The following is a 15,897-nucleotide window of genomic DNA, read 5'->3' on the forward strand; positions in this document are numbered from 1 at the left end:
TCAATGTACTTGGAAGACTGAGTCCCTGTAAGGTTGAAAAGAGTCACTTCAGGAAATAGAAATAAATTGTATGTGAGGAGTTTGTGAAGAGAAGCTTCAGTGGCTGGTGAAGGCTCTTGCAGGAGTACTGAGGGGAGGAGAGGAGCTGTTTAATGCCAACTCTTCCTGTAGCCTGTCAATTTATTCATGCAGTGGACCTTGCAAGCCCAATCCACAGATGCTATTTTCTGCTCCTTACTGAATAAAACTCAGTGCTGGGTCCTGAGTGTAAAGATTAATTAGTCAGTGAGTGTTAAAGGTCTGTTAAAGCCATTATGGCGTGTGTCCACAGAGACAAATAGGGGCTATAAAACACTGTGTTCGAAACCTAATTTTACATGTGTATTTTTCATTAATAATAATGATGGTAGTAATAATTATGGTCTTTTCATTCTGAAAGCTCTCCAAGGACTAAATGCATAGTGCAGTGCATACAGTGTAGGAAGGATCGTGCTTTCCATCACTGAAATGCAGGCTGTCAGAAGGCAGCCTTCGAGTGATGGGGAGCTCAGGTTGTTGTTGGCCATTGCTCAGGCAGCTGTGCAGTGCAGCTCCTCCAAGGAAGCTTCTTCTGCCCACAACTAATTGTTTCCTGAGCTGAGGGTACTAGAAAATGTGTGTCACTGTTGAAAATGGCAAACAAAGAAATATATATGGCTATCTATATTTTACTCTTTTTTTCTTTTTTCTAGTTTGACTTCAAAACCATATCCTTCCTATTGGTTGCCAGCTTTCAGATAAGCTTGGACTTAAAAGACTGTTGAATGTTTGACTTTTTATCAGAAATTTTTAGCTAAGTTAATATTTTTTAGCAATTGGCATAAATGGGAAGAATTTGTTTGTAAATATAAGCATATGCACGAGTTTAAAATGCTCTTACTCATTTCTTAGGACTAAGCTGCAACTGTTCTGTGTGCACTGAAAATGAATGTCAGCATTACCAGCACCTTCAAAAGTGAAATACTTCCCTTTGCACATTTTTCAGAGTTTTGTGGGGTTTAGTGGCATTTTGGTGTTTGGAACAAAGCTGAAGGCAACTGAGATGAGTGAACTAGCAGATAGGGCCTGTCTCTTACACTTACACCGTTCCAGCATGCAAAGCTAGAACTGATTGTAATAATTTTAAAGGCATTCCTTCTTTTCTCAGAATGAGACTTAAGCAGGGAAGGAAGCCTTTAGAAACATTCCCAAAATTTGGTTTTGTTTACCCCATTGTGTCCAGATATGGGATCCTTGTTTGAATGACACAACCCTAATTTACAAAACTGACTATATATACTCTCTATCTGGTTATTAATGAAGAAAATTGTCCACATGATTGGAAGGGAACTTCTGTTTCTAGATTGAAAACTTGTTTTGTGCAGTGTTTTCATCACAGTGCCAAACTTGGATCAGAAGATGCCAAGGTGTAATAGATCAGAAATACAGAAGGAAAAAAGATGGCATTTTTCATGTAAAAGCAATGGACTGTCAGGTCGGATTCCCATCGTTTTTGTCAGAATGCTTTCCAGACTCCTTGTTACACACTGACATCTTAGACAATTTAAAAAATCTGTTGGTTCTGTCCAGGGGAGAATTCAGCAGTGTGTGCAAAGGTGGTTTGGGGTTTCTTCCTCTCTTTGAGGTTGTCTGACTCCTTAAGCTGAGGGAAGCCTGCCTTGTTCCTTTAGGAGAACAGTAAGCTGTTGTTTCAGCTGTTGTGTTCATGTCAAACCTGGGAAGCACAGAAAATAAATAGAAAGATGTTGATTTGTTGAACAGGCTTCCAGCACAAAGATGACTGAATAAAAATGGACAGACATGATGATTGGATTGGTGTCCATGTTAGATGAAATTCTGGTGCTGCAAGAAAAGGTTGTTCTTGGAGAGAAGTTGAAGAGGGAAAAAGAAAAGCAACAACTTGATGTCTCTTGCCAGATTTCTACCCACAAATGATAGGTAACCACTTAGGTTTTGGAATCTCCATGGATAGTCATTCTAGAGGCTTCAAGAATTCAGCGCTCTCGCCAAAGAAACGAATTAATCACTGACTTTAGCAATGTATTTCTATTAGCCAGTGAATGAATGAAGTCAAAGGGCTAATAGATCTAGTGAGCAAAGCACTTGCTTTTCAGCTGCAGGTCAAGCAGCAATTGCAGATCTCTGAGGAGCTCCTTTCCCAGTGACAACTTGCTTTCTGCGTGCTGAGGTGACTGACAGAGCCAAGGGTGTGAGTGGCAGCTGTGCTTGTTCACCCCATCAGAATACCTAATGCTGCCTCCAGCCCTCCCCAAACATTTCACTTCTTGCAAGGAGAGCTCAGTAACTGTGGTGTCATCTCTTATAATAGCACTAGTTTAGAAACATGCTTTATTCTAAGATAGTTACCATAAAAAAGGTATTTATTTTAGGTTCTAGTTCATTTCTGAAGTAATTTTACTGGCATGTGTAATATTGATTTTGGAGGAATTGTGAGGGCTGCAGAAGACTTGTGAAGACTGAGTAATTCAGAATACTTTGGATGCCTTATTTGCCTTTCATTTGGCAATCCATCAACACTGGAATAATACATGTGTTAAAATTAATACTTGGGTGTGACAGTTTTTTCAGATGTGAGCCAAGGTACTTGGCCACAGTTCCCTAGTTCTGTGTATGGTAATCATTCTTCACAAATATTCAAAATAGTTACAAAAAGTTGCAATTTAGGAAAAAAAATTATAATGTACATAGGGCAATCCATAATCAAAAATTGCAAAATGGGAGAATGCCTGTTTATAATTATAAGTTTTGATTTAGTTCTGGGCTCTTTCAAGCACTTGCCCATTTTGCTCCATATTTGTTGCAATTCGTGTTGCCGTATTTTGATGTAAATCTTTATTGCTTACCAGATTAGGGAAGCCAGGGCAGGCCATTAAGATGTCTGAGAAGGAAGAGAACTCTCAATATAGCAGGGTCAAAATGTGCTTGTAATTTGCAAATAATAAATAACAACAGCAAAAGTTTTTAACAAGAAACATTTCAGAGGGAAAAACAATGTCTGAGTAATCTCAGTGACTGAGAAGAGGCAGTGATGCTCTTTGTAGATGGAGGGCAATACCACACTGTGGTTTTTCATCCTCTTAAGCTTCTAAATCTCCCTTTCAGCTTTTTTCTGCAAAATTAGACTTTAATGTTTCATTATTTACATGTAATATGAATTCAGTTGTCTTAATAGTTAGTTTTCTCTCCATTTCATTGTTTTACTGTGTGCTTTTTGTAGATATTAGCCTTTCATTTTTATTGGCAAAATAAAAAAAAAATGGAATGCATTTTGAACACCACAAATTAAACTAATTTTTTACTGTTGCCTTTTAAATCTTAATGATGTATTATTGTATAAATCATATGAATAGCTCATGTATAACACTAATAATAGCACTACCACTAACAAAAGAAAGCCAAGTTGTGAGTGGTGGATCTTGTATTCTTTGTCTATTATTTTTTCATAGGGAGTAGAGACTAATGAAAGCCAGCAAGGATGGATAATTTTATGTATACAGCATGGCTAGCAAATCAAGTGCCAGAAGTTGTATCTTAATTTAGGCAGATATTTTCTGGATTCCTTCTAAAAACCTCCACAAGTACTACAAATGCAGGTTGTGAATACAACATTGTGGGGTAGCAATTTATTGCACTGTAATTTTGTTTATGGCACTACTGATCAGCAGTTTCACTGTGGTGGCTTAAAGCTTGACTTTTATTGGAATAGCCATTTTGTGGAATAGCAATGACCAACAATTACATGGTTTTTGTCATTTTCATATGGGTATCATTTATTAACAGCAATATCCAAATTAGCATTTCAGAGGTTTTTTCAGGCTAGATGGTTTTAACTGCTCCTTCTCACATGAAAGTCTTAATTTCCTTCACAGCACGGACCTGTGAACTGTAGGAAATGACTGTGGGGGTCTGTACCTGATAAATCTGCCTTCTAATGAGGGCCACAGCCATGTGGAACTGCTTGGGTGGGAGCATCCCTGGCAGCCCCCTCTGCTCTGCCCCAGGGTGGGCGTGGGTAGCACTGGGCAGGAGGGGCTGTGCTGGAAGGGAAGGGAAGGGACCAGGCTCTGAGATGGAGCAGCACAAGGGCTCACCTGTTCCTCCTGAAGCTCCACCAGGATCTGTTCCTGCCTGCTGGGGATGGAGCTGCCCAGGCTCACAGAGGGGCCCTGGGGGTGAGCACAGGACAGAGCCCAGCTGAGCCCAGCCCTTGTGGCTCTGGGAGCTCTCCTTTGTGGCTCTGTGTCACTGTGTCCGTGATAATGAGATAGAATGGACATCTGGGATTTGGCCTCCTGTAGCAGGGTTAGGTGCTGGGGCTTTGGAGTCAGTCTTGACACGTGTCACAGTTGTTAAGGTAGGTATTAATATAAAATAATACATTTCTGTAGTGTTCAACTTTCCTGGAGCTGTCTGTCAGAAAGTTCTGAAGTGGATTTCTTTAAAGACTCCCTGTCTCCTGAGGAAAAGGGGATAAGGCAGTGTGTCCCTGGACAGGATCTATGACTCATTATGTCAATCAAATTCCACTTCAGAGGGGAATAAAGAGATTTGTATCTCAAAGCTGTGCATAACGACTTCTTGGCTTTTCATTTCATATTTATGAGCGGTTTACTTTGAAGTGTTTATCAGGCAATACGCAGAAACATGAGAGAGCATTGCCTGAAACCATGTTCAAGTGTCTAATCTGTTAAATGCTTGCTGAGCAGGCTAGTTCATCAGTGCATGCAATGCAAAAAAGAGAGGAAAAAAATAAACTTTCTGGGGTTTTGAAGCAGAATCTTTATATTAACAATATAAAAAGGATTAATAATGCCAAGCATTTTGAAATAAATGTAATATATGAAACTTACAAAAGTTGGTTATGTTCTGTGTTAAGCAGATAAATAGTTCTTTGCTTGAAAGGAACCTTGGCAGTACTTAATACCAAAACTGTACAGTGCCACATCTGTTCTTAAGATGGGAGTATGCAGTATCCACAGGATTCTCACTGCTAATTTTGAATGCTTGAGGCATTCAGAAGAGCAGGCTGGTGTAGGTTTCTTTTTCCCCTCTAAAAAGGGCATTTCCCGATAACAGGAATGTTAAAAGCTGATTTAAAATAGCAGTGGCATTAGTCTGCAATGGAAACAAATTCTGAGCAGTATTACCCATGTGCTGCGTGCTGTGCCTGCAGTGGGACTCTGAAGAGGCAAGTATTGTTAAATAGGTCAAAAAGTAAACCCCTTAATTTTAGGTAAAATGGAAACCAAATGGCAATGTTTTTCTCATTTTCCTTTAGCTCCAGTGGGTTGGTTAGAAGGGCCCATATGCCTCGTGGTGCTTGTTCCAGTTTCCTGTTCTCAAATTTGCTGCTACCAGTGCTCTCAAGTCAGGCTTTACTAATTCTGGCTGGATGTGAGGTGGAGGCACAGCCACTGCAGCCCCAGCCTGCAAACCCCCCCTGGCAGTTCTGGGGTGCACGTGGGCAGGGCAGTGCTGACCTGGGGGAGCCCGTGCTCCGTGCTGTCTGTGCATGTCAGCCTGCATTTAATTGGGAAAAAACTTCACTTCCAAGCTCATTTTCAAACATGTTCTTGCATATAAGTAATATTAAGAAGGATCAACAGGAATATCACTATTTTGGTGCTTGATTTTTTTACCAAAAATTCTTTAACTAAAGTATCTTTTCCCCCTATAGAGAACGTATTTGAATGTAGATGACTTGATTTGTGGATTCCTGCTTTGGACTCCATAAAGTCATCCCTAAAATAATTTAGAGAACCACAGCTTTTCTCAGCTGTACACTTCTGATTATTTCTGCTGTGACTTTCCAGGTCAGAAACCCTTGGAAATTTTTGGATTTTTTTCGCTTTTTTTGGATGGAGGGTTTTCTCTTCAGGCTTTCCTGTTCAAGGATGAAACTGTTCTCTCCTTGATTCTATATCCATGCATGTTGTTCACCAAATTCCCAGTTTAAAATGAACAAGAAAAAAAAACAAACCAAAAAAACCCAAAACACAACTATGCAAAAAAAGGACCCCAAAGCCCTTAAAAGTTATTCTGTGTTCAGTTCCTATAACAAAAGTAAGTTGTAGAAGAACTTAGATCCAAGGGTAGTTTTTTGACATGTATGCCTGTTCTCTGTTCTGAAGTCTTTAAAGAGATAACAAAAAAGAAAATAGAAGAAGCAAATGCCTTTGAGACCCACAAATCTGAAATTTAAATAGAGGTGCTGGCATGCTCAGCCGAATCAGAGTTCATCAGTCTGAAAGTGATGGATAAATCTGAATATCCAGAGCCCGTCATGGTGGCTTAAGCCACCTGAGGCCACCAGCCAGCTTAGCTCATGTGCCCTATCACACTGGTAATTAAGAACAGAATTTTTTCTGATAAGACAGTGACTGCAAGGCCACAGGCAAGAGACATCCAACAGCACCAGGCAGTGCTGCTGTCAGCATTCACGTCATGGGTGAGGAGTCTGGCAGCAGAATGGACAAGCTCTCATCCAAGGCATCCTGAAGCAGCAGAGAGGGGAGAGGGTTTTTTCCCCATCCCTATTCTCTGGTGCTGTCCTTACATACTCCATAGTCCCTTTCAAAGATCTTAGATTCAGAGCTTCTTGTGACTCCCATATAACCTAAAGGGAATTATGTGAACTAGTCTAAAATGCTTCTTTACAAAATGTTGGTAGGCTGAAAAGTGTGAACCAGTGGTAGGATTAATGAATAATCCAGTTTAATCTCTCTCTTGCTAAATCCTAAGAGTTCTATAATTGGAGTCTGCAAACTCAAAAATAATAATGATGATGATGATAAATAAAAATAATAATGTAATCATATGATGCCTAGGCATACTTGACCTTTATCAGTGAGATGTGAATTTATCATTTCACCTGATCTGCAAGGCACTTATGAAGCAAGTAAAGGCACTTAGCAATTGAGATGACGTGAGTGTTAAAAATAATCAGATAACACAGCCTGCACAGTGACTCTCGTTCAAACCAACTGAATTTTGGTCTGATTTTGTAGTATTTGCTATATTATATCTTAAAAATAGTGCCTGACAAAGATTTTGGGATGAGGCTGAAAAATATTTAATGCAGAACTAAGTGACAGACAAGTGCAGTATTTTTTTATTTACAACTGGTTCTTGTGTAGAATATTTGATCTGCTGGGGGGAAACCATTCTTTTTAAAGTCAGTTTGTGAAAATCAGGGTCAACATTTTCCCATACATAAAAGATTATTTGACAAAATCGTTGTTCTAATTGAGGTATCTTGATAATTCCTCTTCAGGGGATTGCACACTGCCACCTGTTAAACTTAATGCAGAGCCATGGTAGGAGCTTGAATCACTCTTTGGCACACTTACATGTCCCTCTTTTATTAACCAGTAAAGTCAGTGCTGGCAGTCCTTCAAATCTGAGACAAAAGTGAGAGGGAAGAGACAACACAAGTGCAACAAGTGAGAGGGAAGGAACAACACAAGTGCAACAAGTGCCCTATTGTTCCAATGGAGTTTTATAGAACAAAGACAGTTTCAAATAGCAGAAAGTTGGAATAAACAGAATCTATAACTGTTTATTGGCACATAACACAAATCTTCTCTGTTCATTGAAGAAGGGAAAAGTTCTCTAAATTAAAACACTGCTTCTGAAATTCCAAACCACTGAAACACAGAGAAGTGTGGATGAAATAGAGAAGCAGTTTACATTAACCCAAGGGGAGTTGGGGTGCTGAGGTGGGAAGAGAGCCTTGGAACAGCCCATGCCTGCCAGCCCTGCTGGGTGCAAGAGGCTGAAGTGTTGGTGTTCAATGTGAGTACACAGGGGCCAGGAAAACAAACTCAAACAGCAGTGTGTTGTGACTGCCTGGAAAACACTGCAAGGCAGGGAAGGAAAAGAGGTGCACGAGATGATATTTCCTCCTCCATGGGTCCTCAGATGCCTGGCACGAGCAGCGAGCTCCAGCAGTGGAGCTGGTGGCTCTGCAGTGCTGCTGCTGCAGCCCTGCAAGCTCTGGGTGTGAGAGCAAGGCAGATCACTGTGTTTGTGTGCTTGGGATTGAATGTGCAGTGTGCAAACAGCAGTCATGGGCAGAATGAAAGAAATCCTGTATTAAGGGTTTGTATTTTGTCTGTAGCAAAGTTCAGGACCAGTCATCATCTGGATTGGTGCCAACTGATTCATTCATAGTGCCACAACTGACTGGCTGATGAAAATAACTAATTATTTAGCTAGGATTAAAAGTGAAAAGCTGAAAGCAGTTTATAATTCAGTCAAATAAATACAGATGTTTCCTGATCTCATATAATGAAGACAGTTGGTGAATAAAAGAAGATGTGGTTGTTTGTAGGTAAACTTCTCAAAGAGTTTTATCTGTTTCCCTTGATACCTGCTTATAAGATATTTATTTTTACTCCAAAATTATAGTTCTCAAATTATTTTAATTCCATTCTTCTCCAAGTTTACCATGAAGTTTATGTGGATTTTTATGTGACTTTTTCAATTGATGTGGTTCTCAGTTTAAAATGTTTTATTTGTTTGGGAACCTCTTCCTTTTAGGTGAATTATTTTCTCAGTCCTCAAAGTCATTCATGTTGGTTTGCAGATGGTGCTCCTAGTAGGATTAGAAATGCAGAGTTAAAGGCTGGTATCTCTGTCATTTCTGAAACGTGTTAGGAGCAACATCATTCAGAACATAAACACAAGTTCTCAGCCAAATAATGGTTTAAACTTTTTATTCTACTGTACAGGTTACAATTTACATCACCCTTATTTCTAAGTGACATGGTATTTACAGTGAAGAAGCACCTTGTGACTAAAGAGCTGACAGCTGCTAGTGCTCAGAAATCTTTATATGTGCCTGGGGACCTTCATAAAATATAGAGTAGCCGTGTTCCCAGCTTGTGAAGCAAGGTAGAGAGAAACAATTAAGGTTTTGTCTGTGTTGACAGCTGATTCAGGTTTTCTGAGAGTTCCCAATTAAACAGTCATGGAAGTATGAAAGCTTATTACCATTGACTTCTGCTGTTTCTTGAGAGAACAGTTTATTTATCAAGTCATGAACAGTGGTTTATCTGTTGTCACTTTTAAAATCTTGATTAAAGAGTGTAAAAATAAGGAAAAGGCTTTACATTAATTCAGCAAAGGATCAACAGCTCATTTATCTACTGGTTGTTTACTAGAGATTTTTGTAGAGCTTTTTCTTAATAATTGAACTCAGTTTAGTGTATCAGTGAAGATAAACAGCCATACAGTGATTTTATCAAAAAAGTACTTTATATGTATGTGTATATATATAGAGGGAGAGAGGGAGAGAGTCAACTGGAAATCAAGAACTCACTGTCCTTTTCTGACACAATTGAAAATACTTTAACAACAGCAGCCCTAAATCTTCTGAGCTAGACTAGAATGAAAATGACATTTTTTTACTGCTGAAAACTGACTTTAAATTCTGTGGGACCATGGTGTAATTATTGTACTACTTTGTGCCAAATGAGCCTAAGTGTGCATTGCAAGCATGCATGGTCAATACAGATACTAAATGGCAGCTGTCCTCTACTGGGATTGTACTTCATTCTTTCCTTACATTGTCTGTAAAACTGACTTCTTTTCCAAGTTTCCATTTCCTATGGAGCTGCAGTTGTTATTCCTTCTCAGAAAAATACTATGCTTGTGTGGCAGGAGATAGTATCAGGTGTTGAGCAGGTCAGTTAACATAAAAAAAAACAAATTGAAAATAGTTCTTTCTGTGTTCTTTATGCTAGCTATCACTTTAGGTGAACAGAAATTCCTAATATTATCTTGTGTTTCTGTGATGGATTTTTAGAAATTCACTACCTCTTAAAAGGAAACAAGCATTTAACAAAATTATTTCACAGTTTGATCCATTTTGGGGCTGGGAATAGAAAATATGCTCTCTAACACGTCTTCATACAGTTCTGTTTTAAAAACCCAAACAAACAAACAATCCCAGCCACCACCTCCAAACCACACTAATACTTTGATGGGGTTTGGACCAGAGCTGGGGAGTTTACAACAACTTCATGATTTGCCATGAGGCTTCACTTTCTGTTCTCTCTCTGTTGCTTGTAAAGGAAAAAGCAACAGGAACTGAATTTTAGTCTCTTGGGGTTGGTTTGGTTGGAGACTGGACAGGGACTGGTTCTAAGATGGATGCTGGAGAAAATCCCTCATGTTGTGTTGGTTAAACCAAGGCATCTCCATGCTTTGAATGGGAGATTCCAAGTCTGGGAATCTTTCCCCTCTCTCTGTCTGGGCATCTCTGCTGAAATCTGTCAGATTTCCTGGAGTCTGAGTGCAGAAGTGCTGGGAGCTCTCAGGTGTGCCCAGGAGCTGCTGCTGGCCCGTGAGGTCAGCTCTGAGCAGGGCTTTCCCAGCCTTCTGCTGCCAGACAGAGAAAAAAGGGGGAGGCTCAGCCTGGACTTTTCTTTCTGCTGGCACTTAATCAGCAAGGAGAAGGAGGACAAGTGCACCCAGGGAGAGCACGGAGGAGAGCAGAGCAATTGCTTACAGAATTGCATACATCTGTCTCCCTCAGGTTTGGGAATGGACAGGAATGGTAGGAATAACACATCCCTTTATAATAAATGAAGCTCTAGTTCTTTTACCATTCCTTAGAGCTTGGAAAAGTTGGAGAGATTGGCTAAGAAAGTAAAGTGTTAGCCTGAAGGGTTGCATTTCAATGTGGGCTGTGTGGGGTAGATAATAACTAGTCATGTTTGCTACCTAGCTCCAGCCTCTTGTCTTCTCAAATCTGATTTTGTCTTTAATCAACATCAGCACTTGAGGAGAAAGCCATACCGGTATACTTTTCCCTAACCAGAATTTCATCAAAATCAAGTTCATCCCCATAAGGTGATGCCAGAAGTACAGCTGGTGGGATAGAGGGGAGAAGAGAGTTCTTACACCCTGACTCTGTGTAAGAGCTGCTCAGCAATAGCTGGACCCTCACAGCCCCATACCAGCTGCAGAGAAGAAAATCAACTCTATCCCAGCCAAAAGCAGCCCAGCCTGGGCACCTCAGAGTCAGAAAGGAGCAAGGCAGTTTATAAAAGACTATTAAATAATTCTTCTGTCATTGATGGGAGAAGCTACGAAATGAACTTTACATTCAAACCACACATTCCAACATGCACAAAAATTTCTGTTTGCTGGTTCTAGTTAGTTTGCTGCAGAAGGGACCTGAGCAGACTGAATTTATAAAGAACTGAGCAAAATTAAGTGTGCATCAGAGGTTTTTTAAAAAGAGAGACCACTTCCAGAGATTAGACCGAATGTGTGGAACTCCTACCAGCAAAATCATTATAGCTGTGAACATAACAAAAACTTGAGAAAGGATAGAATGTTTTAAATCAATATATTTTGTGCTATTCTTACTTTCTGTAACTGATTGTAGTAGCAAAGACTGTGAGTTATATTTATTCTTTTGACTTTAGACTTAGCCCAGTCCTGAACTTGATGTCGTGTTGAAGGCAAATTTATCTTATCTGTGCATTACTGGTTTCAGAGATCTTCCTCTGAGGCATCTTGTAGTGATCACAGCTGGATTAGATTAATCTTCAGAAGGGCAATTCATGCAGTTTGTGATCAGCCAAATGAGACCTTTGCCTAAGGGTGAGGTGAAAGTAACCTTTGCTTAAATGGTGATGCTTCCTAGGCTTGGCAGGGATAACGAGTACAGTAGTACATCATTGAATTCAACACCCTGTTAGTAAGTGTTTATATCCTGAATAACTGAAACAGTAAATTTCTGTACAAGGAAGTGCACTAAAGAGATAATAGAAGTAATGTCCTCATTTAAAGGAAACCATCTATTCTATTGAGAGACTATTCACAGCGTGTAGATTATGGGCAATGATGATCAAGTACATAACATTATATTACTCTGCTAAACTAGAACACTGCTGATCTGTTTTTGTATGAGAGATTATGTACACCTTAAGGGAGCAGCTGGGTTTAACTGCCTTCCTTTAATGAAAACCATCTAGTGGTTTCTGCAGGAGGGGATGAAGGGACTGAGGATGGAGACTGCTAAGCTCTGTTTCATGTGAAAAAGCAAAAACCTTGTGACTTTCTATTTTTGGTGCTGTGTTCTTCAAGGCAAAGGAGTTTTTCTTTTCCACCAACAAGGATCCAACATTATCTATCTCTTTTCTCTTAGTGTCACCAGCAAAGTAGTAGATGCTATGAGAATCTGAAAAAAAGCTTTTAGTGTGCAAGAATGGATTCTGCCTGCACATTTCAGTCCTGCTTTGCAAGTGACATTTCATGGAGGGGCAGTTCAGTTCCTCTCAGCTCCCTGCAAGCCCCAGGTGTAGGGGGTGATGTTTCACACTGTAAGAAGCCACTCTTGCCTGCCTGCTTGTGCTGGCAGTGCAGCTTGGCTTGTGGCCCAGCCTTCTGTCTGTGGGCACACAGCAGAGCAGTCTGAGTGGCCAGGGCATGGCAAGCAGTGGGTCTACTGCCCTTCTTGTCCCCTGCAAGGTCTTGCTATGCCTAAGCTCCCACTATCACTACAGCTGTAAGAATGATACTCCTTGAAGGAGGCACTAAACCTTTACCCCTGGCCAGGCTGTGCCTGCCTTTCCTCTCTCCATGAGTGCTGCAGTTTGTGCTGGCACTGGGGCAAGGAGGGCTGGGTTGTTCCTGCTGAACTTTGTCATCAGGATTCCACATGGAGTGTTTTGGTGGGCTGAGTGGACATGGAATGACTCGGGTGTTTTTTTATCTTTTCTAAGACTATACTTCATCTTCAAAGCAATAGTATGGTGCCCAAAGGGGAGCAGTCAGGATGGGGAAGGGCTTTGAGAGGAAGCCATGAGAGGAGCTGCTGAGGGCACGATGTGTACAACTGGAGAAGAGCAGAATGAGGCAAGACCTCATTCCATACACAACAAGGTACTAGAAGGTTCCCTTTCTTGTGAGGGGAAGAGAAGGGGCAGACACTGATCTCTTCTCTATGGTGACCCGTGACAGGACCCTAGGGAATGGCCAGAAATTGTGTCAGGAGGTTTAGGTTGGATATTAAAACAAGGTTCTTCACCCAGGGGATGCCTGGGCACAGGAAGAGGGTCCCCAGGAAAGAGGTCACAGCACCATGAGGTGTTTGGACAATGCTCCCAGGCACAGGGTGTGATGGCTGGGCTGTCAGTGCAAGGACTCTGATCCCCTTCCAACTCAGCTTATTCTGTGGATTACTGGACAAATTATTTCTGTGCATCCGGATTTTATTTATCCTCTATGTGAATATACAAGGGTGAATATACAAGGTCTACTGATGGCATTAGTAGCTTGATGTGCAATAATGGCTGAGTAAATGAGAGAAGAATATGTTAGTGGAAGCAGTTCATATGTCATTCAGGACATGTGGGCAGTTTCATTTTAGGAAAACAAGGCATGTAGGAGAACATGGTCCAGAATAAGAAAAGGTCTAGAGAATATAACTGTAGTATTTCCACTTCCTTTCCTCAGATTTTACAGTCAATTAAGGGCTATGAAAGATTCAGGAATTATAGAGATACATTTCTATATTTTTAGATGTCAAATACGTATCTGATAACCTCTTTTATATATGGATGTATGTAGATGTTAAAAAATTATTATCCAAGGACAAGTTATTCTGCCATTATATGCTGCCTTACAGAAAAGTCTCAAATAATATTTTGCAGAAGCAAATGCCAAAAGTTAGTATATAAAACTAATTTAAAATCTACCAGCAAAGAACATGTCTTTGCTAGATGGGGAATATTTCTAGAATATTTCATGTCTACCATCAGGTCATAAGACTATAAAGGGATTTCTGAGAAGCAGCATAGAAAATCCTTTCCCAGAGGTTCAGAGGCTGATTCCATTTGTGCTCTTGATATGATCCACTTCTCAATTTTTTTTTTAAATTTTGTCAGTTACTGGAAAATGCCAAGTTCCCAGATAATAAAACTCAAATGGGTGAATGAGTTTTGTGAATAGTGTATTTCAGTGCCTATACCATTTTCCTCAGACAAAGTAAGAACAGGATGCTAATCAAAGTGAAATCATCTGTGCTTGTAAGGGCTGTTAAAATCCACAGAATATCATCAAAATGTTTACTGTGTATGTACAACAGCTTAATTTAGCTAATATATTCATAATTTAGACATGCCACCAGCAAACAAAATTTGAAAAACTTCATTATCGTTATGAGTTTAGTAATTTTAACATGTATCCAATGTCAACATTATTCTACCTGGGGTGGGCTACTCTGATTCAGTTCAGTCCATTTTTTATAGTCATTTTGGTTTGATTTTGACCTTTTTATTAATAAGTCTAACCTTAGTTTGCTAATATGGCTGAAGCAAAACTCTAATCAATCAAACTGTTCTTGTTAAATATCTTCTACTGAAATTGCACATGATTAAAGTTTACATCTTCCTTAGCAGTAGCTTTATCTGTCATGCTAGAACTCTTCACTTATTTAAAAAAAAAAAAAAAAGGCAAAAAGACATCAACAAGCAAAAAAATCTCTAGACTGAAGTGCATTTGAGAAGCTCATGTTTAGGATTGTTGAGTTCCCTGCTTTTGACTAAACCACTACATTTCTGATTACTGCATTAAATATTAGAAGACAGATAAAATATGCTCCGAACTAGAAAGGTGTGGGTTAATTTGGAACTGGCTTTTTTAATGTCAGACTTTTTATATTCTTTTTACTCGTTGCCACTAAATGTTCCATTCCTTGAGAAGCATTGTTTGGTGAGAATTCTTCCCCTGGGGCTGTTTGACCTCAGGGTGATAGAGCCACTCCCAAGCCTGGTCATTGCTGGCTGAGGACATAGGTCAGGCTTCCAGAAGAAATCCATCCCCTTCCTTTAACTGATGACCTTCAGGAATAAGTTTAAACTGGGCCCCAGTTTTGCATTTTACACGTGTGCACACACCCTTTATCCAAAATGTGCTTTGGCAGTTAGATATGAGACTGGAGAGGGCTGATACAGAAAGGGGGACCAGATGGATTTAAAACTCTATGAGCTTTCCTGGCTAATCTGAGAAAGAAGTTCTAATAATTAAAAAAAAAAAAAATCTAGTTACCTTCTTTATTAATAGAAAACGCTTATCTGTGTGTTTTATTTAGTGTATGATCTTCCATTGTGTAGCTTCATTCTGACAAATATGTAGAGGAAGAGGAAAAAATAGAAACAGATTTGGACTAAATAAAACTACTGTTTTAGAAACACAGACCACAGATCTGGTTTCCCTGTGAATTAAGGAATTAGTTTAATAATTGGCAGTTATATTGCCAGCAACTTCAGTCTGCTTTTTGTTTTTAACCCAATGTAATGAAGCTCAAATTACTTTGCTTTTCAAAAATCTTTGAAAGCCTTAGAGACCAATGAATATTTCCCTTTATTTTTTTACTGCCCTGTTCATTACTGTAGGAAACAAGTACATAAGCAGAAATGAGGCAGCAACTCTGGACTTTGTGAGAACCCTGAGGGACTCTGAGTGCTTTAAAAATGTATAAGATTTTGTCCACTGAGTCGTTATTAACTGCTAGAGGTCACGTGTTTTGACATTGTCTCAGAAAGTTTTGCCTTTAAACCAAATGACCTCCTGATTTTGGTATCGATTCATTCTTTCTTCTGGAATATGGGGGAAAAAGAAAACAGTTACAGTGTAAGGTCTACCTTGGTTTATTTAGCAGATATTAAATTACCAGTTGCACCAAGTGTAAATATAAAATTGGTGACAAAGTTCCATGTTTCCTCAGTGAAAGAATGCAAATCTATCGGTATCTCTGTGACAGCCTTGTGTATGTGAAAATGAGCTTCATTTTAAAAAATTCTCTTTTTGAGAAATCAA

At 39.6% G+C, this 15,897-nt stretch overlaps 1 protein-coding gene across 5 annotated transcripts in view; it reads left to right on the forward strand.

Moving 5' to 3' along the window:
• TENM2 (teneurin transmembrane protein 2) overlaps positions 1–15,897 on the forward strand; it is a 612,765-nt gene that overhangs the window by 153,682 nt on the left and 443,186 nt on the right. The window lies entirely within an intron of this gene.

This window comes from Haemorhous mexicanus, chromosome 15 (genome assembly GCF_027477595.1).
Source record: "Haemorhous mexicanus isolate bHaeMex1 chromosome 15, bHaeMex1.pri, whole genome shotgun sequence".
Classification (NCBI taxonomy): domain Eukaryota; kingdom Metazoa; phylum Chordata; class Aves; order Passeriformes; family Fringillidae; genus Haemorhous; species Haemorhous mexicanus.